Consider the following 26668-nt stretch of genomic DNA (forward strand, 5'->3'; position numbering starts at 1 on the left):
TCCTATACCTACAACAGTTTTTACGACCTAAGCATAAACATTTTACCCCAAGTCGAAACTTGCCGCAACCCAAAAAACATCACCTTCCTATTCGCAAAAACCTATTGGTTGGTATAAGACGAAATAAGCATAACACAAAGAAACTGTACATTCTCACGCTCCTTTCTTAGTACCTACTTCCCTAAAAAAATAAAATGATCATCCACGCAGAACGAACGATCCCCGCGCTTGTTTTATTTTATTAAGGAGATCAAGAGTGAGAAAATGAAATGAAAGAGTGAATTTGAGTTGAGTAAGAAACAGAAGTATGGGAAACTCCATGTGAAAATATTGCTTTTTCGATCTCGTTTCGCGTTCCCTTTCAAACATCGTTCATTTCTGTTGTTGCCTTACCGATAAATAAAATTATCTAAGATTCAAACTTAAAAATGTGAACAGGTATGGTATACCAACAAAAGATGTGAAAAACCCAAAAGCAAAATGGGCACAATGGGCAGTTTAGTAGACTAGCAAGAGTTTTTCAACTATGCAAACTGTTACTCTTTGTAAAGTTGCTTCTTGATTCAAATAATAATATAATAATTCATATATTTTTATGATTGTTATCGACGACGGAAGTAGAGTTTCATCTTCATGTTGAAATGCCCGAAAATCTCCCTATTTGCTTTTATATCAAACGAACGAGAAGTCCAATCAACTTTATTCTTTTTGCATGCTCTTTGTATTTCTTAGGTGAATGTTTTTGTAAAAAAAACACTAAATAATAAAAAAAATCCAAAATACACTTTTTTCAGAAAAACGCTTAACGAAGCGGGCGAGGATTTCCTTATAGTTAAAATAAATAAGGACTCAATAAAGTACCTTTATTTAATTTTACCGAAACCAAATCAATCCGTTCAGTTCGTTGACATGAAAATGTCCATTTTCGATAGTCAGGAATTGGTTAGAGACATCTTGCTTGGGCTAACTCGTAGGCTTTAGTTTCTTCAGATAACGGCACTCGGTTATTGATGATTTCAGGAAACATTTTACTGTTTGGCGGAATTCGACAGATAGTAAAACTATTTTTCCACTAAGACATCTGGGGCCTATTTCTCGTCGAGCTATATCAGTAACATCAGCTACATCAACGACTTTAAACTTCAATATATTGGTCTCATCGAACCTCACGGATATAATTTTAGTATTTATGTAATATTTTGAACACAAACAACATTTCTCAAGATTCAATGGAGCTTTAACTAGTTTTTAGGGTCGTCGATGTAGTAAATGTAGCTGATATAGTTGGTGTAGCTTGACGAGAAACATGCCCCTAATGTCAGTGTATAGACTGGGTACTTTCAAACCACATCGCTTTTACGTTTTATGGTTAAACAAAAAGTCTTCAACATTATTTAAACGCAGTTACAATGTCCAAAAATTTAGGATATAATATAGCATCTTTCATTTATTAGGTATTACCTACCAGAAGCATTATTGTTTACAATTTACATGAACCATTAAACAAAACTGTTAATCGACACAAGAAATTATTAATAGACACATAAAATCATTGCCCCGAAAAAATAAAGGAATATGTTTTTCAAAAAAAAATGTATTTTTTGAGAGATTCGCTATCGCTAATTAAATTCTGTATAGGTATCCAATATAGTTCAGTCATTTGACTCCTCATTGACTGAACTAATATGTAAATCTTCATTTCTTTGGTTAGGTCGTTAAGGAGAAAGTTCGGAACAATAAATCGCTTCTATGACAGGTACCATCAATAATGTTTCAAACAATTTTTTTATTTATAAGATTCGACCTTGTATTCGACAGTGTGGACACAAACATTTTTTAAATATAAAAATCTTTAGAGCTTTTTGGAGACTCAAAGTTTGATAAAATAGATCCTATTCTTTTATTAATAGCAATGGCAAAAACCAACAATGAGGTCGACAACTAATATTTATCTATTATTTTTTCCTGTACCTACGAAAATGCTGATGGATTTCATTCCATTCAATTATAATATCAATCTAACCAAATAGGATTTCCAAAGGACTTAAAACAATTTTGCTTTCCACCGACAAAATTTACATCACACACAAACATGATTTGAATTCCCATGCATTTTAGCTCCGCCATATGTGGGAATATCCCTTTATGGGAACTTTTTTTCGTGTACATAAACATTGACTGTGGGAATTTCGAATTCTTCTTTCTCCTTATTCTCTTCCTTATTGTACCTACATGGAATGAACAAGGGTAGATGTTTGAAATAAATTCCTGAAGTGATGCATTTTAAAGATATGCACTACTTTCGATCTCTACAGTTCACATAAATGAAAATGAAAACACACGCGACAGTCGCACGATGGATCATTATATAAATATAAAATCTCACAGCAATCTGTACGGATTATTGAGTCTCGAGCATTTCAACAAACTGATTTTAATAATGCTACAGTTAATATGCCCATGAGGCTTCCCACAGCAGGACAGTTGTTCAGCGTATCTACCTCTGTATTGAAAAAAGAACAAAATAAATAAAAACTGACTACCTATGTGCTACGTATGGTTCTTGATTGTTGTCCCCTTTTTTTGTTTTTATGAAATCGGAAGTAGTTATTGTGGTCCGCCGTAATGAGATTGCGTTTCAAAAGTGCTTGGATTGGTTGCCCTAGCCTTCCAGTTGGGGTCACTTGTCGCAGTTTCAATTTCCATCAATTGTCACACTTGTTATGGGGGAGGAAATACTGTCATTCTTTTGAAGTTCCTGGGAAATTGTAAAACTAGTGCAGTGAGAATGTTGTCTATTTCTATTGAAGAACAGTGAATTAACTCAGTGAGTTAACTTTTATGAAAGAACACTTCAGTTTTGAATTATTGACGTTTAATAATGCCTTAAAATGTAATAGTAGGTACATTTACTTACCCGCCCAGCCAGCAGCAGCCGAAATTTGATCACCAGACATTTTTTGCTAGTAGTTTTGCTAAAATTTTGCCATATTATTTTTCATCGTATACATATCGGGCCTCACGGATAAAATTTTAGTATTTTTGAACTATTCCGATTACAAACAATATTTCCCAATACTAAATGGAGCTTTACTATTTACTATTGCTTTATAGGGTCGTCGATGTAGTAAATGCAGCTGATTGCTGATGCAGTTGATGTAGCTTGTCGAGAAACAGCTCCCAGGGGGGGGGGGGGGGCTCTATTTCCACGATCGCTTCTTTCTCGTGTTGTCTCTTTTTTCTCCTAAGAAGCCGATGTTCCTCTGTTCTTTTTCGCTTGGCAGCTCTGGTATTTCTGTGCAGCGCCAGGTCATAAATAACATTTATTTAAATCAGATTTTCTCCCAAAATACTCATTCGATTTCAACGATTTTTTTATCTTCTTCTTTCTTTCCTCGGCGCTGTTATGATCTCGAGGGGATCATAACTGTCCCACGCATCTGCTTCACACTAGTGATACGCCTGTGGGGTTCTCCAGGTTGACCTCAGAAATCGGTGGCAAGCCTCCCGGTTTTGTATTGTTCAATTTCTGAGGCCAACTGAATGATGGTATTTTTGCATTTGCTTGTACCAGGAGTGTTTAGGCCTACGTTTCTTTTTACTTCGTGTTGGAACGTTGTAGTTGTATGATATTTGATATTGATTTTTCTATACAAAAGCATTTATATAATTTCAATATAAGCCAAATATATGTAAATTAAAATTAAATTTTTGGATTTGAAAACAAATTTGAATTTTTTTTTTTTTTGAAAAATCGAATTTTCGAAATCGGGGCCAATGCCAAAAATCAATATTTTTTGGAAATTTTGGTTTTAAGGCTTGGCCACACCGGAGGGTATGCGGTATAGCGGTAACGATATTTGTACTAAAAAAATTCCACACCTGAACGTTGATGTGTCAGTTTGGAATTTTTTTCATACAAGTACCCTCACCGCTACCCGTACCGCTACCGCATACCCTCCAGTGTGGCCAAGCTGTTGATTAATAAATTGCTAAAAAATAAAATTTTATTTTTTTTTTACTTTCATACCTACCTATACATTTCCCATATGTTTATAAAAAGTCTAGTCTTTAAAATTTGAGCAATTTGAATTCTAAGACCAAGTATACGTTGACAAAGTCGTGCATTTTATTCTTATAGAACCTATATTCTGGAAACCTCAAAACATTTAAATGTGTCAAAATTTTCAAATTCACTAATGGCACCAAATACAATAACTTCCAACAAGAAGTTAATTAAGTGTAACTACCTAGGTTCTAGGTAGGTACCTACTACCTACCTAAATATAAATAAACGACATACAAGATGTATCTATATTCATCAAAATCTTTTGTTACTGCGTTCTTGCATGACAAAAGATTTATTTTCCTCTTATTCAAGGAACTGATGAATTCTCGGATACCTATATTCATATATCTATTTCCCTTTCTTCCTTCCGTCTTCACTTTTCTTTTCCTATTTTTAACCCTGCACTTTGACCCTTAAAAAAATTTATCGGTAGGGTGATCGGCTATGACGTTCATTGTTCAATTATTCCCAAGATCTTCGCATAACAGCACACATCTGTCGCTAATCAAAGTTCACCCCACAATATTACAGTAAATAGGACTTAATATTTCAAGTTTCAAAAACAAGACGAACGTGTACATAAAAATTTAAGTATGGGCATTGCGTGTGAATTTTACAAAAGAGTAAGAAAAATATGTATATGTTACCTAGGGAAATGGGGAGGTTTTGTGCGATAGTGCATGAGAGTAAGAAAATGGTGAACCTTGAAATAATTTTTTCCGTAGGAAATTATAGAAACGTAGTTTTTCTTGCTTTAATGTTTTGTTCGAATTAATGTTATGCGCGTTAATTTTTTCATGATCCAAAAATACACAACCTTCAGTAGTATCTGGGTTCTTTATTTTATTTTTACATAGCCGATTTGATAGAGAGACTAATATAACAAAACAACTTGATCTAGGTACAAAAAAACTGACAAATTTTTTTTATCATTTCCAGTTTGGTTTTAGTTTTTGAATTTATTTTTACTTAGGTATTCTGTTCCTCTTTTAAGCAGATAACACTGGATTGCAAAGAAAAAAAGTTTGAACCAAACCATAGATAATTTTAAAAGTCATATTTAACTGTTAGTACTGGTAAAATAGTACATAAAATCAACAAATAAAAAAAAAATTGTTACACTCATGAAACTTGCCAAAAAGTTTGCTTTTGGGATAAGAACCAAGGGCAAAAAATTTCTATAAAAAAAGTTGGGTGGAAGGGGTGAAGGTCAAAAATATAGTGAACAAAATTGTTTGTGGAATATCATCATATGACACATGTTTTTAGGATATTTTTTGATGCTGAGTCTAATGACATAAAAATAAAGTCAATCAATGATATTAATAATTCCTTGTGGTTAACATAATGTGAAATATAGATTTTCACTATGAAATTTCTATGATGTGAGCACAATTTTTCCTCTCTACTGCTTCACATTATGGCTCCGCAAGTTTGGTTCGCCGGGTTGACCTTGGAAACGTCGCGCGTCGCCCAGGCCTCTAGTTCAATGTATAAGGCCGACCGAATGTAGTTTTCGTTGTATTTGTTTTTTTTCGTAAGTATTCGGTCCTTCCTCTTCTTCCCGAATGTGTTAGAATGTCTTATGCTATCGCCTTTCGAACTGAATTCTCAGGGTTCTTCTTTGAACATTACAGTAACAGCTTAGTCGGTCGTGCATTGTGCTGTTTTTATCCAAGATGGTATTTTGGAATACAAGGCTTCCTCAGATTTTCTTGCTTCTGATTCGATCAATCTTTGTTACTCCTGATGTCATGCGAAGCATCGTCATCTCAGCTGCTGTCAATTTACACTCACACGTGTTGTACATTGTACAACATTGTGAACCGTATGTACTGAACGAACAACTGCAGTACAGAGCTTTTGCACTTATTCGATGGTTGATGTCGTCATCACAAAAAGCATGGTTGTTGATCATATGTACCTACCCTTCAAGCAAGAAAACTGAGTTCAACAAAGAAACTCCGACCTCAGACCGCGAAAATCGGGCTTGCACTCACACACTTGCAACTTTTTGTGTATGAACTCAAAGTCGAACGAGAACCGTGGTGAAAAATGAGAAAAGGAAAAGAAAGACAAGGCCAACAAGAGCCAAAGCGTCATTTTGTTATTTTTTTGTTGAAGTGTTTGGTCGCGTCGTGTCTCGTGTCGTTGTTTGTATAATGTTAGTTTATTAATTATAAACAATTTTATTAAATTATAAACAATATGGAAAACAAAAAAGGTATGTTTTATATATCGCTCAAAGTGTTTGGGTTAAAATGTTGTTTCTTCTTGTGTTGTAGATGTAATCTCTAATGATGAAGAAAAATCTAGAAGGTGAAACATGCGATTGGGTATCTAAAAAAACACCAACAACACGTTTGCCAAAATAAAATAAAAAATAAAACAGTTTCAGTGAAAAAAAAAATAAATCTTGTTCTTTTTTTGGTCGCAAATGCGAAATGTCATCCCTTTCTTATTCCTCTTTCTGGTACGTTTTCGCTGCTCCGGCTCAGGTCCGCCTTCGGCTCCGTTTTCTCGGAAAGGAGATTTTCACCACACCAATACATATGCAATCGACTTCGCGGTGATTATAATTTCCATACTAATTTGAGCCGCCTTCGGACCAGTTTCTGATCCGAAGTCGGACTCAGCTCCGCCTCAGGCGGAGCGGATTCGGACCGAGGTCGGACCTGTTTGTTTGAAGGGTACATCCAAAATATTTGAACTTTTTCACACTTGGAAAGCATTATTCTTTTCAGGTCATTTTCCGGAAAATGGACGGCATAGATATTCTGTTTTTCTAGAACATCCACTCATACATGAAGTTCTCGTTGCAAGGATGCTGAATTTTCACTTATGATGGCACCATCATCAGCAAAGAATAACTGATTCACTTTCGGAGCCGACACTTTTCCTTCAAGCAGAAATCCTTTTCACATCGATAAAGAGCAAAGGACTCAGGACGTTTCCCTGGTGCACACCGACTTTGGGAACATTTCGTTGACTCCTGCGGGGTATTTTACCTTCGACTTTACTTACTCGTACATGTCCTCGCTGTCTCAGGGAAATCCATATGTGAACTTATGGTTGCCTATCAAATTCCTTTGCGAAATCCACTAGCACAATATGCAACTCCCTGGAAGAATCACGGTGTTCTTTCCATTCTGATTATAAAACTCTGTATTGCATCTGTGGTTAATTTACCCGAAAAAAACCCGCACTGGTCATCAGGCAGCCGTATTTTTTTCGAAATCGGTTATCTAATATCCGTTCAACGATCTTCATGGCGTGTGACATCATCTTAATACAAGATGGAACGGTAGGTATCGCAGTTTCGTGTTTCCCCCTTTCCTTTGTAGTTTGGGAGATGCTAACTTTCTCTCCGTCTCCATTGATTTGGCATTTCGTCACCGCCGCCGCCGCGCCGCCGATGAGGTAGCCGTTAGTCATTTAGAAAAAATAATGTCACCATCTTTTTTCAAAACTCAGAGGGTATTTCGTCGGGGCCAATGCGTTTCTTTGAGTTTTTCAGCGCTACGATAACTTTTTCGACTGTAAGGTCGGGTAATTCTTCTAAATTAGATATTAGATTCGGCTACTGGAAAGTATATCTTGAGAAATTGCTCATTTAAAAGCCCCTCAAAATACTGTTTTCATCCACAAGTAATAGGCCTTAAGCATCGTTAATGAAGTGGGCTAATTTCTGGGTATTCCTTCACTGAACCAAATCCTTACGTAAATACAACGAAAAAATTCGTTGAGCCAACGAAAATTTAATTAATTTTCAGCCGGTGAAAAATTTAATTGGCTCAACAAAATGGCTTTCATACGTTAATGAAGAACTTCATCAACCAACGAAAACTTTCGTACTTTAATGAATTCTTTCATAAAAATTTTTGATCGAGAATAAATGAATTTTTTCATCACTAATTTTTACGCTTGAAGTCCACGAAAAGATCCGCTATTAACAAAGAAATATGTTAAAATACTAAAATGTTCGACCCTCCATGTTTAACAGTTTTCGTCGTATACTTTGAAACATATTCCGTATTGGGTGGACGTCGGACGTATTGTGGAGATCCAGTAACACCAAAGAGGACAAATTTGCTATAATCAGTAAACAATATGTTACGCCATTACTTCGCTGGCGAGTTTATGTGGTCTTTTACAAACTGGATACGCTTTTTAACATGTTTCGCGAAACTTTTCGTGGACTTCTAGCGTTCAAATTAGTCTCTAACACTCTGCACTGCAATCCAGGCTTAAAGCCTTCTGGATTTGAAAAGACGATGCAGAAGGTTTAACTTTGATCATCTGGACAATACGCCTGTCGTCTACGACGGTCTTTTTTTCTTCCCCGCGTTTCGGTTCTTTCGTTGAGTTTATTGCATTGGCTACCATTGTAGGGAAGCATCCTAATATAACCTTGAATTTCCAAGTAGGTTTTCCCTTCTTCAAGCAGTTTTCGTTTAAGTTTCCGTTATCGTTAACTGCAGTGTTTTGCTCTTCGAAATTTAAATAGATGAAAACCGAAACAAATCGTTTTTTGTTGAAAAATTGTTCAAATTATATGAGTAGTTACTTTTGAACCAAAAATAAATATTCTAAGTTATAAACCGCTTTCAAATTCTTCAAAAATAACTTTAACTACTATTATTTTGAACAGGTCAAATTAGAAAGAACAACCAAAGGTCAATGACAAATTATTTGGCACCATCTTTTTCATTTTAAAACTACGATACATTTATTAATTATTGACCGTTACAAACTTTGACATCAAAGAAATTAAATAAAACTCTTTATATCTCACTCGTAAGATCGATAATAGAATACTGTTGCGTAGTTTGGAATCCCTACTATGAAACCCATTCTTTAAGGATTGAGCAACGAAGACTTACAAATTTATTGTTCTTTAAATTGAACTGGAATATTGAAACACCATCATATTCAATAAGGTGCTTGCTTTTCAATGTTCAAACGCTTGATTTAAGAAGAAAATATTTTTGCATAATGTTTATCAAAGATTTAATCATTTTCATTTGCATTTTTATTTTAAATTATATTTATATTATTATATATTATCATTATTAACTTATATTATTTAATATTATTTCAATTAATTTGTTAAAAATTAGTCTATAAGAGATGTTACTCTGCTTGATGAAATAAACAAATCAAACCAAAGTTCTTGCATCGAGGAAATGCCTCCAGAATTAAATGGTGGGCCTAAAGATGTGATCAGAGAAGTGAACTTTATTAAAGGCAAGGCCTTGCAAAATCGACTGTTTAGGATTGTATGCGATGAAATGGGTTCACTCCACAATAATCTTTTTTACCACACAGTAACTTACTGAGGACTAATCGGCTATAATCTGGTGTCCTATCATGTCATTTTATAAATGTTAACCAAAAGTTTTGAAATAACTATGTAAAATAAATATAAATACCTGAACAAAACTTAATGGTTCACAGATGATTTCGATTAACGAAAAGTTATTTGAAATTATCTTAGATTCATAAGGTAAAGTTAGCATACCTATGCCAACTTTTCAGGAGTCGATTTCAGTCGCACGATTTTCCTCACGGCTAAATTCGACTAGGACTCTACTATGGGGAATGTTACGCCGAACAGCTTCGCCTCACGGTGAAAATCGACCTGTGAAAAACTGGCAATACGGTTTCATTTGGAATTTTTGGTGATGGAAGATAAATAAGTTTTATTTTTTCACTTTTTTCATAAAAAATGATTGTTTTTAATCAATTTTTTTATACCTTTTGCACATTGTAAACACTTTAATATGGATTTATTCTTTAAAAGAAATATGAAGTTTTTTAATGGTATCATTTTTTGTAAGCTTTTCATATAAAAAATTTATATAATGAGAAAAGAAAACAGAAAGGTAATTTTTTTTAGCTTTTTCCTGTAAATTATGATTGGATTCAAAAAGTTATTCCGTTTTCTACAAAACATACATATATATAAGGTCCTAATCTTAAGCTTTAGTTACTACACACAGAGAAATTTCTGTAGTAAAATTCACTAAAACGTGTGGTGATTTTTACTAAATTGAAAAATAGTAAAATTAACTACAAAAACCACGAAAGTGTAATACTTGTAGTAAATTTCACTACAGATAAAAAAAAAAATGTAATGAAAATCATTGCACCTGTAGTGATATTAACTACATTGAATGTAATAAAATTCACTACACAAAACAATAAAATTTACTACATTAAAAAATAAAATTCACTATCAGTGCAGTGAAATTGACTATCGGTGTAATGAAATTTACTACGATCATTGGTTAAATTCACTGCCAATGGTAGTAATCATTTACCATATTTCGTTTCAGAATACGATTGTGAAAATCACTACAAATGCAGTTAAATTCATTATACATACAATAAAATTCACTATCAGTATAAAAGATATCTACTACGTCGTGCAGTGAATTTTACTGCCAATGTAGTGAATTTTTTTTCCGCCTTTTTTAAAGAAAATTCTTGGGAAATCACTACAAATGCAGTAAAATTCACCATACATACAATAAAATTCACTATCATTATGGTGAAATATTACTACGTCGTGTAGTGAATTTTACTGCAAATGTAGTGAATTTTTGTCCGCCTTTTTTAAAGAAAATTCTTGGGAAATCACTACAAATGCAGTAAAATTCACCATACATACAATAAAATTCACTATCATTATGGTGAAATATTACTACGTCGTGTAGTGAATTTTACTGCAAATGTAGTGAATTTTTGTCCGCCTTTTTTAAAGAAAATTCTTGGGAAATCACTACAAATGCAGTTAAATTCACTATACATACAATAAAATTCACTAGCAGTATGGTGAATTTTACTGCAAATGCAGTGAATTTGTTTCCGCTTTTTTATTAACAATTGCTCTTGGGAAATAACTACAATTGCAATTGCACTTCTTTATATAATTAATACTACTACTACTATTTTACCACCTTTTTTAGCACACACTCTGTGTGCCCATCACTATAAACACTATGAAATTCATCACAAAACCAATACAAATTAACATTTGTTTAGTCATCATGCATAGTCATCTTCTCCTCGAATATACAAATTTCAAGATGGAAACAGAGCAAAACGGAGAAAAATGGTCGATTTCTCCTTTACTCTTATGTGCATCTTGAACATTTGCGTCTTCTACAAGCAGACATACAATTCTATTGCGCACCATGTTTGCAAATTCAGTGCACACAGTATTTCACTGTGCGAATACATGGAAGATGTAGAGTTGCCACTGCAATACAATATATGTTCTGGAACACACGCATACATTTTTTTGTAGACTCATTTTTTCTGAAAATATTTATAACCTTCGACTATACATTCTTATCCTTCTGGATTTTCCGTGGTAATAAGCGAATTATCTTTCTTTCTTTGTGTATAGGTATATATAGGTCTAGAAAAAAATTATCTTTATATATAGTCTATGTCCTCCATATACAGAGTCACAAGCACATAAGTAATACATTTTCTTTTGAGAAAAAGTATTATTTCTGAAAGTTCATAAACGATTCAAAATGCTCCAAAAAGATTCCATATATTTTTTTCAGATTTTATCTTCAACTTATTGGTTTGCTATTTTAAATTAAGTTTAACCAAAACATAATTAGTTGGTTTAAGACAAGAAACATTTATAGGTCCTTTATGCATTTGTAGATATCTCCTTAAATTGTTTTTTGTCTTTAACCAAATAATTCGTTTCAACACCACCAATTAAAACATTTTTGTGCTGAGATATAAAAGTAGATCTAATTTAATTGAAGCGGTGTGGCATCCCTGGTTGTGCGAAGAGATTGAGAAGTATTAGTGAAATTTGAATTCAGCCGTGTATGTATTGTGCTCGACGCTTTGTGGTTATCTCTTTTATAATGCTTACCAGGCATGGAAAAGTCGATGCAATTGTATCAAGTTCGATGGGTTTGCTCGTGTATAAAAATTCGATACAATTTTTCAATCTGATTCTTATAAATTCTTTTGCAATCTAAGATTAAAAAAAAAAAGAAATCGAAAGTATTTAAAAACGACAGATCTATTTGTTCAAGTTTTAATTTAGTTTCAGATTTCTTGAACCAAAATAAATGTTACAATTTGAGTGTTCTGTAACTTTTATAACTAGCGACAAAATGTTTGAAAAATAAAAATAAAAGAATTTTTTTTCCAGATCATAATTTTTTAATTCATAAATACTGAATTTGAAAGAAATTTTGCTTTATTTATGGAAAGAAAATGGATTTAAGAGACACTGAAAAACGTTTGTCGCCAGTTATAAAGCTACAGAACCAGGGCCCTGTTTGTTTTTTTTTTTTAATATTTATAAAACTGATCAATTTGTTCTATTGTCGACATTCATCAGTAAATATTTTAAATGCTGTTCAAATTAGAGAAAGTCGAAATGCAGAACACTCTGAATTCACTCTGTTACTTAAATTTTAGAAAAAAATGAAAACTATTTCAAAGTAAAGCATTAAGTCGGAAGATCTGCAGACTTTTTTTTATAAAGTAAAGTGTTGTTTAAATTTCATGAAATTCAAAGAACATACATTAGTCTTTATGTTGGAAATGTATTAACACTTTCAATGTTGTTGTAATTACCGAATATTTAAGTTTGTAAAACTTATTTTAAGTTCAAAACTGAGCCATCCATACCTGAACACCAAAATTGTTCTTTTATATTTGGGCCCCATGATTTTGCATTTTTTTTTAATTTTTTAAATACTTGTAATTTTTCGTGAATTTGTACTTTTTCCCATATTAATTTTACCGAAATTAAATAAAAATTACTCTTTTACCCAGAAAATAATGAAATTTATATGCAAAATTTAAGAGTTTTTGCAAACATTTTGAGTAGATTTTATATTCATTATTCGTGTGAAAAATATAATTCAATACAATACTGAAATAATAATGAAATTCTCAGTACAAAAAAATATCATTTGCCATCCCTGATGCTAACTCATTCTCATTGTATAAATCTATAAATGGAAATGGAAGCCATTTTGTGGTATCATTCTAAGAAGTAAGAAGTGTGTTCTGTTGCGACGCGATCAATTTTTTAATCGAAAAATATAAAATTAAACTTTTAAACAAAATAAATATACAAAATAAAAGTAAAAGAAAGACGAAAAACTATAAAACTATAAAAGAAATACGAATAACTAAAAAAAAAACAAAATTAAACAAACTATAAAGGTAAGCGTTTCATTTAATTTCTTTTTTTTTCCAGGAAAACCAAATTTGAAGAAAAAACATTAAAAATATAACTTTTTTTCTTCAAATTTGTTTTTTCTGGAAACAAAAGTAATGTGCGATTAATTCATCGACTTCTGAACAAGCGCGTGCTCGGCTATTTTCACATATATATAACATTATATATACATATGTGAAAATAGCCAAGCACGTGCTTTTTCCAGAATTAACCCCATCTATATTATCTATATTACTTCGAAAGGCGTTCAGATGTTACTTCCCATGTTCCTTGGAATCCAAACCATATGTATTTGTGCATGAATAAAACATTCATTCACAAATAAATTCCAAATGCAAAACCAAAAAACAGGGAAACCAAATTTTGTGGTATCATCTCTAAGAAGTAAGAAGTGTGTTCTGTTGCGACGCGATCAATTTTTTAATCGAAAAATATAAAATTAAACTTTTAAACAAAATAAATATACAAAATAAAAGTAAAAGAAAGACGAAAAACTATAAAACTATAAAAGAAATACGAACAACTACTAAAAAAACAAAATTAAACAAACTATAAAGGTAAGCGTTTCATTTAATTTCTTTTTTTTTTCCAGGAAAACCAAATTTGAAGAAAAAACATTAAAAATATAACTTTTTTTCTTCAAATTTGTTTTTCCTGGAAACAAAAGTAGTGTGCGACTAATTCATCGACTTTTGAACAAGCACGTGCTCGGCAATTTTCACATATATATAACATTATATATACATATGTGAAAATAGCCAAGCACGTGCTTTTTCCAGAACTAACCCCATCTATATTATCTATATTACTTCGAAAGGCGTTCAGATGTTACTTCCCATGTTCCTTGGAATCCAAACCATATGTATTTGTGCATGAAAAAAACATTGATGCACAAATAAACTGTATGGGTGGGATTCCAACGAATATCATTACCGCGGGATGAAGAGCCAATTCCAAATGCAAATGAAAATCTGTGAAAAACCAATGAAAATCTAGAAACTCCAATCGGCATTAAAAGCACCCAAAGTGTTTGATACACAAGCCACTGATAAAGTGAGTATATAACCCAAACGATGAACGATACACCATTTGGTTTATACTCACGTTATCAGTGGCTTGTGTATCAAACACTTTGGGTGCTTTGATAAATGCATGGTTGCGAAAGTCTGACGAATGCAAAGCTCTCATTAATGCAAATGACAAAAGTGTAAGGTGTTCATAAAGGTAGAACGCAAATATTTGCAGCGAAAATGTGCAAATATAAAATTTCACATCCACTCTAAATTTATATTTTCATATACTCAACATCTTATTTTCAAAATAACTTTTTTTTTGCAACTTAAACCAATTTAAATTATTCTTACATCGGATTTGCAACCGAGTTCATTGAACTTTTTTGATTTTTGCGATTTAAAGTGTTGGTATATGATGAATTCATCAAATATTCAACATCACATTTTCAAAATAACTTTTTTTTTGCAACTTAAACCAATTTAAATTATTCTTACATCGGATTTGCAACCGAGTTCATTGAACTTTTTTGATTTTTGCGATTTAAAGTGTTGGTATATGATGAATTCATCAAATATTCAACATCACATTTTCAAAATAACTTTTTTTTTGCAACTTAAACCAATTTAAATTATTCTTACATCGGATTTGCAACCGAGTTCATTGAACTTTTTTGATTTTTGCGATTTAAAGTGTTGGTATATGATGAATTCATCAAATATTCAACATCACATTTTCAAAATAACTTTTTTTTTGCAACTTAAACCAATTTAAATTATTCTTACATCGGATTTGCAACCGAGTTCATTGAACTTTTTTGATTTTTGCGATTTAAAGTGTTGGTATATGATGAATTCATCAAATATTCAACATCACATTTTCAAAATAACTTTTTTTTTGCAACTTAAACCAATTTAAATTATTCTTACATCGGATTTGCAACCGAGTTCATTGAACTTTTTTGATTTTTGCGATTTAAAGTGTTGGTATATGATGAATTCATCATATACTCAACATCTTATTTTCAAAATAACTTTTTTTTGCAACTCAAACCATTCTTACATCGGATTTGCAACCGAGTTCATTGAACTTTTTTGATTTTTGCGATTTAAAGTGTTGGTATATGATGAATTCATCATATACTCAACATCTTATTTTCAAAATAACTTTTTTTTGCAACTCAAACCATTCTTACATCGGATTTGCAACCGAGTTCATTGAACTTTTTTGATTTTTGCGATTTAAAGTGTTGGTATATGATGAATTCATCATATACTCAACATCTTATTTTCAAAATAACTTTTTTTTGCAACTCAAACCATTCTTACATCGGATTTGCAACCGAGTTCATTGAACTTTTTTGATTTTTGCGATTTAAAGTGTTGGTATATGATGAATTCATCATATACTCAACATCTTATTTTCAAAATAACTTTTTTTTGCAACTCAAACCATTCTTACATCGGATTTGCAACCGAGTTCATTGAACTTTTTTGATTTTTGCGATTTAAAGTGTTGGTATATGATGAATTCATCATATACTCAACATCTTATTTTCAAAATAACTTTTTTTTGCAACTCAAACCATTCTTACATCGGATTTGCAACCGAGTTCATTGAACTTTTTTGATTTTTGCGATTTAAAGTGTTGGTATATGATGAATTCATCATATACTCAACATCTTATTTTCAAAATAACTTTTTTTTGCAACTCAAACCATTCTTACATCGGATTTGCAACCGAGTTCATTGAACTTTTTTGATTTTTGCGATTTAAAGTGTTGGTATATGATGAATTCATCATATACTCAACATCTTATTTTCAAAATAACTTTTTTTTTGCAACTCAAACCATTCTTACATCGGATTTGCAACCGAGTTCATTGAACTTTTTTGATTTTTGCGATTTAAAGTGTTGGTATATGATGAATTCATCATATACTCAACATCTTATTTTCAAAATAACTTTTTTTTGCAACTCAAACCATTCTTACATCGGATTTGCAACCGAGTTCATTGAACTTTTTTGGTGGCTAATTTATTGCTTAAATTCGAAATTTTTTTTTTCTCATCATTTTCAATTTTGGCCTATTTACACTTTAATTGCTCAAAAATCGTAAGATTTCATGTTACATTGATAAATTTTATGGTTTTTGAGTAATTAAAGTCTAAATTTTAATAAATAGGCCAAAATTGAAAATTATGAGAAAAAAATTTTCGAATTTAAGCTTTTTTCCCTCTTTGAATTTTCCAAGAAGATGTCCTATGGTATACTAATGTAAATTTTTGTTTAAACCATCAGAAAGTAGAGATTATAAAGAATAAATTAGCCACCCATTAGCCACCCAAGCTGATATTTTGACATGTGAATTTTCGATTGAAAATTAGGGTGTTTTTTTGGTATTAAGTCAATATAAGGTAGAAAAATTAATGATGGGACTTGTAATGTATACAAAGGAAAAAATCACAAATTTTAGATTTTTAATGCAGGGAGCGTGGTAACCGCTCATTTTCGCCGAATATTCATCAATTAATATAGAGCACTCCTGATTATCGTAGAATCTCGAAGCTTGGTAGAATGGTAGAACTTATAGTTTGTACAAAGGAAAAAATTTGAAATCTGAAAATTTTAGTCAGGGGGCGTGGCAACTGCCCATTTCAGCTGAATTTTCATAAAATATTTTAGAGCACTTCTGATTACCGTAGAATCTTTAAATTTGATAGAATGGTAGAGCTGGTAGTTTCTACAAAGGAAAAAATTTAATATCTAAAGCAATACATTGCAAAAAGTAGTAAAATCACAACAAAAAACATTACTGTTGAAAAAAAAACAAGTTCTTCTATAATGAAATTATGACAATTTTTCTATTAATTACCGATTTTTAAAGTTATGTATTTCAAAAATTGCCAAGTAAACAATTAAATTTTATTGATACAAATTTTAAACCAAACTTTAGAACTTGGTTCTCTTTTATATCTCAGTACTTTTTGGGCCATCATAATTTCAATATAGGAGAACTTGTCTCTTTTTTTAACAGTAATTTTTTTTTTGTGATTATGTTTTTCATAGAAGGACATACATTTTTTTTATCCTCTCCAAGGTTGAATTTAAAAAAAAAAAAAAAAATGTCGGACATTGAAAAAAGCGATGAAGAATCAGAAGACATTATTGATGATATAATTGAAGAGGTCTTCGTTGAAGACATTGAGGACGATGTCACCGAACAAAATGAAAGATCAGAAATTTCAAATACAAATACATGCAACGTCCAAAATGAGACAGTTGTTGCCGATCTATTGAAAATGTGGGAGCTTCCAGAGCTCTGTGAATTGTTTTACGGTAAATTATAACACATATTATATGTTCTCCTTTACATTTTCTTTACATTATTCTTTATAATGATGGTTTAGAAAGAAACATCGATTTATATTGCCTGGAGCACATAACAGTTTCTGACATAGACCGTTTAATTCCTGGAGAATTCATGGGATTGCGAATAAAGTTTAAAGCAAGGTTAACTCAATGGAGATCTTTGAAGGTAAGATCTTTAAAAAAAAGGAAGCATATTTTCAAATAATAACATTGATTAATAAATTTAGGACTTACCTCTAAGTTCAATATCCGAAAGTCTTACAATGAATTCAAGCAATACTCCCTCTGTAACAACCGACATAATGCAAATACTTCCGAAAACAAACACTGTTTTTCAATCGGATTCCAAATTTACTTCAGTTCATGAAGAACAACATTTGGTGAGTCATACTCCTAGGTCATAATTTTATTTATGAATGTTTAGGTTATTAATTCAATGATGAATATTCAAAGTAATCTAAATATTTTTTTATCATTAGTCTTAAAGAAGGTTCTTTAATCTTTAAACCTAAAAGAAATATTGAATCTTCGGAAATCCAGACAGTGAGCAAATCCTTATTATAATTAAGAGATTAAGGTTTAAGAATAATTTCCGAAAAAATAAACAAAATTAAATATTTTTTGAAAAGAAAACAATTATTTTGGTAAACTTCTATGTACCTACATATAATGTATAATTACTTCTCATAATTTACCTCACGCTCAATATGATTTCAGAATCTAAGTTAAGATTTGTTGAATTTTTTTAAATTTATTAATTTTTTTGAAGAACCATCATTATATTATTGGAAAACTGTCATCAGTGCAAATAATATTCAATGCATATACCATAAATAATTTTATTTAATGAAAAATAAGAAAACTACTCTTTTTCATTAGAACGTTCTGAAGATATTAAAATCAAATTCAAGAGGAAAAGTATTGCTATCTAAAACAAAACCATTCAATTCTTCGGAGAGAAAAGATCTCATATGTTTGATAGTAGACTTCGCTTTATTTAACGAAATTTCGCTTGGTACAAAAGAAATTAATTCATTAGCAGATCAAGTCATCAAAATTTTTCCGTTTGAAGCTAAGGTCTTAAACGAATTTTAAACTTAATTAGTTAACTAATGAAAATTTCTTATAGACTTCTTATTTCATGGCAAGTGGAAATGGTAGTAGAGCTAGAGGCCAGCTTTATTCAACCTATAACAATAAAATTAAAACTTTAAGAAAAAAAGGAGTTTTATCAAGACGCTCCAAAAAACAGGTTTCTTCAATATCGGGAAATTCAACTTCATCATCACCTTCATCGCCGTCATGTTTATCGGAGTTAGAGAACACTCAAAGTAAGATATTGTAAATGTTATTATAAAATTTAATAAATAACTAAAATTTAATAAATATATACCATATTGCACCATTATATTAAATGAACATAAGAAAGTGGTCTACATTTCGTAAAAAAAAATATTATTTAAAATGTTTCCATTTTTGGAAAATAAATTTTCAACATGTTACGGATATACGAGTATTCATTGAAAAAGTAGTTTTTTGTTCAATTCTAATTGTGTTTTTTATTTTTATTTTCAAAATGTCTGGAGACCATTTTCGAAAAAAAAACTTCTAAGATAATTTTTTATTTTAATTTTATTGTTTTTTATACTCCTTTGAATTGGCTTTCAAAATTCACATTGTAAATTAAATGTTCAGATGCTAATTTCGACATACATAAATATATACGTGCACCTACACATGCTACATTTTGATGCATTTTGTAAAAAAAAAAAGAAGCAACCAATAATTTTGCTTAAAAGTTTTTTAAAATCATAAATATACATACTGAATTTTTTTTGAGAGAATTATTCTTATTTCCAATAATTCTCATGTTATGCAAAACCAAAACTTTTTTTAATTCTTTCTTAAACCAGGGATAGAATCGGCTAAAAGTAGCTGTGATAGTTAAGAAGATTTGCAGTTCAAATTGGTCTTTCGTGACTTTATCATAAATGATATTAGCCGATTTTACCCTAATTTTTTTTTCAATTATGCGAAAAATGTATAAAGTATCTTAAGTAAATAAAACATAATTTAATCATGCAGGCTTAAACGCGAAAGATTGGCTTAAATACAATACACAGCCATTAGAATTGGTATTCATGAAATGGAAAGACTGCTTCAATATTAGGAGGTCAGACATTTTAGAGAATACCGCAGACATTTTTGAAGACTGGCCACTTTTCACCCAATCTTTTGGACTTCATTTGGTAAGAAAAACTATTTTAATTAAAAAAGAATTTTTTTTCACAAAAATTACTCATACATCTAGATTGATTTGGACTTCATTTCTCTTTTTGATGAAGAAAAGTCTTTAAATTTAAAGAAAAACTGGGCAAAATTTCAAACGGCTTTTTTGACAAGTGCATTCGATCAAGCTGGGACCGCAAGCAAGGCCGTGCAGCTGTTATTGAATGAAATTGAAAATTCTGATAATCAAGGTATTAATGATATAAAAAAGCTTACTTTTATGAAAATATTTATCTATTTAAATTTGAAAAAAGTTATGCAGTGTATAAGTAGACTAGAATCTGTAAATATTTATATTTGTATTACCTTTAGTTCAAATATTTTATCAGTAAAATATATCATTCAAAAAAAAAACGTAAATATACCTACATCATTTACATAGATTTGCATTAAACTTTTAGTCAAAATAAGAGCTGGAACCTGTATTGTAATATATACAACTTGGTTACGAATTTTGATGCTATAAAAGATTGAATCTTGCTGTATCTAGTAATTTTTATAATAATACAAATACAAATACTTCGGATTCGGAATCAGAATACCTGGATGCAAAGATCGTTTTATGTTTCTGTACTATGTAGAGCTTTTTTTCTACTTTAAAGCTTATAAAATCTTATACCTGCTCTAGGAACAAAATGCTTGAACTCGCTTACATCTTTATTTTCAATAAAGAATACTTAAGCTTGTTCTGAAAAAAAAACCGGCGAATTGAATTTCTGTACATGTATCTTGAATAACATGCATTTGAATCCAATGAAACTTTTGTTTTTATTTTTCTATTGTCGCTCTGGCCTAATATACAAGTAAATATATTTGAATATAATAAACCTAAAAAAATAAATAAAAAGATTATGAAATTTGTTTCAAAATTATCTCATCTCATTTTTATCTCATCTAACCCTGCATCAATTAATATATTTACAGATCAGAAAGACATTCTAACTTTCAAATTGCTGCATTTTAAACTTCCTCCCAGTCAACAAATTCAACTGCAAAACGGAAAAAAATGGCATGTTTCCATTCAGGACTCCATCAATAGCAACATTTTAGAAGCCAAAAACCAAGCAGACGTCTTGGTGAAATACCGCCAGACAAAAGACTCCCACAAGGGCCTTCATCTCAACTTACAGCCTATGGTTGTTGCAGGTGAAAATATTTATTATATAATATCAGATAATATCCTGCATAAGGCAGATAGCTTTATAACTGCCTTAGATTCAGTTTTTAAATTATTTTATGTATTTAATCTTAAGTATCCTTTACAAAGCCAAAACGTTTGGTTATTTATTGAGAATTTTTTTTTTGATCTAGAGTCAATTTTGCTAAGTCCAACAACAAGAGCGTTAATAAATGAGCTTAAAGCTAAATATAATTAACTCAATTAAATACTTTATATAAAGTTTCCATATTTTATAATTTTTGTTGCAGGTGAAAATATTTATTATATAATATCAGATAATATCCTGCATAAGGCAGATAGCTTTATGACTGCCTTAGATTCAGTTTTTAAATTATTTTATGTATTTAATCTTAAGTATCCTTTACAAAGCCAAAACGTTTGGTTATTTATTGAGAATTTTTTTTTTGATCTAGAGTCAATTTTGCTAAGTCCAACAACAAGAGCGTTAATAAATGAGCTTAAAGCTAAATATAATTAACTCAATTAAATACTTTATATAAAGTTTCCATATTTTATAATTTTTGTTGCAGGTGAAAATATTTATTATATAATATCAGATAATATCCTGCATAAGGCAGATAGCTTTATGACTGCCTTAGATTCAGTTTTTAAATTATTTTATGTATTTAATCTTAAGTATCCTTTACAAAGCCAAAACGTTTGGTTATTTATTGAGAATTTTTTTTTTGATCTAGAGTCAATTTTGCTAAGTCCAACAACAAGAGCGTAAATAAATGAGCTTAAAGCTAAATAAAATTAACTCAATTAAATACTTTATATTAAGTTCCCATATTTTATAATTTTTTCAAACATCTGAGAATTTGATCATCCGACTTAACTTTTAAAAAATTTTACTGCCTTTATAACACTTCTTCTCAACTTACTGGGATTAAGCCGATAATTATTCCATTAAGTTTGGGAAATCATTTCTTTTTCTAACTTTTCAAACATCTGAGAATTTGATCATCCGACTTAACTTTTTAAAAATTTTACTGCCTTTATAACACTTCTTCTCAACTTACTGGGATTAAGCCGATAATTATTCCATTAAGTTTGGGAAATCATTTTCACTGCCTTTTATAACACTTCTTCTCAACTTACTGGGATTAAGCCGATAATTATTCCATTAAGTTTGGGAAATCATTTTCACTGCCTTTTATAACACTTCTTCTCAACTTAGTGTGATTAAGCCGATAATTATTCCATTAAGTTTGGGAAATCATTTCTTTTTCTAACTTTTCAAACATCTGAGAATTTGATCATCCGACTTAACTTTTAAAAAATTTTACTGCCTTTATAACACTTCTTCTCAACTTAGTGTGATTAAGCCGATAATTATTCCATTAAGTTTGGGAAATCATTTCTTTTTCTAACTTTTCAAACATCTGAGAATTTGATCATCCGACTTAACTTTTTAAAAATTTTACTGCCTTTATAACACTTCTTCTCAACTTACTGGGATTAAGCCGATAATTATTCCATTAAGTTTGGGAAATCATTTCTTTTCCTAACTTTTCGAAAACCTGAAAACTTGATCTTCGTACGATTTTAAAGACACCTTGTTGTTCTTACTTTGGTTTTCTAACTATTAAATCTTCTGTAACTTTTTGAATCATCTGTTATTTGCTTTTATATTACTTTTAACTTTTTAAGCTCATCACTCATCTTCATAATCTTAAACTTGTTAAGCTTTTGAAAACCGCTATTATATCTTTTGCAATACAATTGAAATTGAGTCAGTTATGTTCAGTTGCACAGTTTGTGAACTATTTTTTTTATATTTAGACGATTACTTTTCTCATATAAAATTCAAGCATAAATATGAAAAAGAAATATATTGCAGACAAGGCGATTGTCCACAAGCTTTTTCTGACTTACACATTTTAAAACGACATTTAAAGAAAGTTCATTCCGATTTAATTAACACATCTAACTCCTCCCTAAATGCAGCCACTTCTTCTAAATCTGCGGAATATCCAAATAATTTAAATCAAGAATTGAACTCCTCATTTCCAAATAATTTAAATCAACAATTGAATTCTTCATTTCCTTCTCAAAACTCAGACAATATTTCACTTCTTGATAGCTTTCATCAAAAATCTACTGTGAATTTTGAAGAATCTGTTGCAAAAACAGAGGATGTTGACCTTTCCGATTGTGCATTAAGATTTGTTTTAAAGTTGATGAATCACAATTCCGTTCCAAGGAATTTAGTATTCAATATTGTATCGGAAATTCAAAAACTCTTATTCAAATAATATTCAAACTCTATATCAAATGTGTTATTAAATCAAACGATTCAGCAATAGCAATTAGAAAAATAAGTCAATTCTGTGAAACAGCTTTTTCTCAAATAAATACGGAACATAAACTTGTAAAGCATTTGACGAAACAAAATTTACTAGAATTACCAACTAATGTTACAGTTTCATCTGAAATTCAAAATACAATAGAAAAAGGCAAACCAGTTTTAAAATACAAGGAAATAAAAGGAACTATTCTATCAATTCCTTTTATAATAAAAAAATTTTTTGAGACTGAAAATTTGTTGAAAAAAACTTTGACAGAAATGGAAGATCTTATGAAGCATTCTGATGATATACAAAATTTTGTGTGTGGTTCTGTTTGGCGTGAAATTCATTTAAGATTTTCAAACGAAAATAAAACTGTTGTCCCTTATTTTCTCTATAACGATGATTTCGATCCAGATAATGTTTTAGGTTCTCATTCCGGCGTAAACTCAATTTCTGCATTCTATATTAATTTCCCAACTTTACCAGAGCACAAACGTTCTTCTTTGGCCAACATATTGCCTGCTATGCTTATTAAAGCTGAGTATTTTAAGAAATATGAACGTCTGGATGTTCTTCATAACCTTCTGAAAATTTTATCAGAGTTAGAACAAAAAGGCTTAGTAATTAAGACCGAAGGTATTGAAAAAAGGGTTTATTTTGTTCTAGGCTTGGTTACTGGTGACAATCTAGGACTTAATAAAATTTTGGGCTTCAGATCTTCATTTTCGGCTCTGCATTTTTGTCGAATTTGTAAAGCTTCAAAAACCGAAACTCAAAGCCTATGCTATGAGTTAGCAAGTAGTTTAAGAACTGTTTCAAATTATGATTCTGATGTTTTACTTAATGACCCAAAACAAACAGGAATCTCAGAAGTATGCATTTTCAATAGCCTTCCATCTTTTCATGCTGTAGTTAATGTTTCTGTTGATATTATGCATGATCTTTTCGAAGGTGTTCTGAAAAACGATATGTGCGCTATTATTTTATACTTCATTAAAATAAAGAAGTATTTTTCCCTCGAAGATTTGAATGATCGAAAACAGCTTTTTGATTATGGCAGCATAGACTCGAAAAACTGCTCCCTTCCTATAAAAATTGAAGCCTTACAAAACAAAAATTTAAATATGCAAGCGAGCGAAACCCATTGCTTTGTGCATTTTTTTTCATTGATGGTCTGGGATTTTGTACCAAATGATGATGAATGTTGGATTTTTTTTTTAAATCTTCAAAAATTGGTAGATTTATGTTTGTTAAGTTCATTTAATAAAAATGATTTAGAAGAATTAAAAGCTCGTATAGCTGATCATAATAAAACTTACAGAAAACTATTTGATGAGCCTCTCAAGCCAAAAGCTCATTTTTTAACTCACTATCCCACTGTAATTCAAAAAGTTGGACCATTAAAAATGTTTTGGAGCATGAGAAATGAAGGCAAACACAAAGAGTTAAAACAATATGCCCAGAGCATCACATCAAGAAAGAACTTATGCTACTCCGTTGGAATTAAGTTGTCTTTAAAACTAGCAAACTTTTTTTTTTTAAATGAAAAAGATAGTAAAATTAAAGTTTTTAAAAGTAAAAATGTATGTATATCTGACAAAACATATTTCAAGGACCTTCAAGCACTAGGGCTTGATGGCATCCAAACATTTTCAGAAAACATATATTTTATGGGAACTTCATACACTTCTGGTTTTTATTTATTTCATAAGCGAAGTAATTTTATTTATAAGATTTCCGAAATAGTGGTTACCAAAAAATTTGTATATAGCTATTGTTTCCATTCTATTAAATATGATATAAATATCAATGCTTTTATTATAACAGATAACACAAATGTTTTAAGCATTAAATCAATAACAGATTTTGAATATTATCCTGCTTTGCCACACAATCTCTCCGATGGTAGATTGGCACTTAAATTTAAAAATATTTGAATATTAATTGCTAGGAAATAAAAAAGAAGATTATAAATGTACAATGTTTTTCGTTTATTATTTCAGAGTTGGATTTTGTTTCAGAATTTTATTTAAATTTCTGTAAGTATATTACTACCGATACATTCATATAAAATCTACATTATTAATTAAAAATGAATTCTAATGATAAAAATTTAAAATCTTTTGCAGATGAAGCAAAAAGTATTCTAAAAACTTTGGAGTCTGCTGATACTATAGTAAAATCTGCTTCAAAAATGCAATATAAATTATTGCATCAAAAACTGAAATCTACAATATATTGGGGTGTTCGTTATTTGGGAACACCCTAATATATATGTAGAATATTTCACTTTTAGTTGCAGTAATTGTATTGCATTTGAAATGGATTTTACTACAACTGAAGTAGATTTCACGGTTTTATGTAATAAAATTCACTACCACTGTAGTGGATTTCACTACAGCTGTAGTGGATTTCACTACAGCTGTAGTGGATTTCACTACAGCTGTAGTGGATTTCACTACCGCTGTAGTGGATTTCACTACCGCTGTAGTGAATTTCACTACAGCTGTAGTGGATTTCACTACCGCTGTAGTGAATTTCACTACCGCTGTAGTGAATTTCACTACAGCTGTAGTGGATTTCACTACCGCTGTAGTGAATTTCACTACCGCTGTAGTGGATTTCACTACCGCTGTAGTGAATTTCACTACCGCTGTAGTGAATTTCACTACCGCTGTAGTGGATTTCACTACCGCTGTAGTGAATTTCACTACAGCTGTAAATAATTTTACTACCACTGTAGTGGATTTCACTACCTCTGTAGTGGATTTCACTACGTCTGTAGTGGATTTCACTACCTCTGTAATGGATTTCACTACCGCTGTAGTCGATTTTACTACCGCTGTAGTGCATTTCACTACAGCTGTAAATAATTTCACTACCGCTGTAGTGGATTTCACTACCGCTGTAGTTGATTTCTCTACCGCTGTAGTGGATTTCACTACCGCTGTAGTGAATTTCACTACCGCTGTAGTGAATTTCACTACCGCTGTAGTGGATTTCACTACACCCGTTAATAATTTCACTACCACTGTAGTGGATTTCACTACGTCTGTAGTGGATTTCACTACCTCTGTAGTGGATTTCACTACCGCTGTAGTCGATTTTACTACCGCTGTAGTGCATTTCACTACCGCTGTAGTGGATTTCACTACCGCTGTACTGGATTTCACTACCGCTGTAGTGCATTTCACTACCGCTGTAGTGCATTTCACTA

The 26668-nt window shown here is 31.0% G+C and overlaps 1 protein-coding gene and 1 long non-coding RNA gene across 2 annotated transcripts in view; one reads left to right on the plus strand and one right to left on the minus strand.

Moving 5' to 3' along the window:
• LOC129907856 (protein deadpan) overlaps positions 1-26668 on the minus strand; it is a 58707-nt gene that overhangs the window by 15412 nt on the left and 16627 nt on the right. The gene's annotated exons all lie outside the window — the stretch shown is intronic.
• Positions 17431-20202, plus strand: LOC129907863 (uncharacterized). The gene is made up of 4 exons (XR_008771186.1): positions 17431-18068; positions 18568-19019; positions 19774-19937; positions 20000-20202. It is a non-coding gene; the product is annotated as an uncharacterized LOC129907863 (long non-coding RNA).

Source organism: Episyrphus balteatus, chromosome 1 (assembly GCF_945859705.1).
Source record: "Episyrphus balteatus chromosome 1, idEpiBalt1.1, whole genome shotgun sequence".
Taxonomy (NCBI): domain Eukaryota; kingdom Metazoa; phylum Arthropoda; class Insecta; order Diptera; family Syrphidae; genus Episyrphus; species Episyrphus balteatus.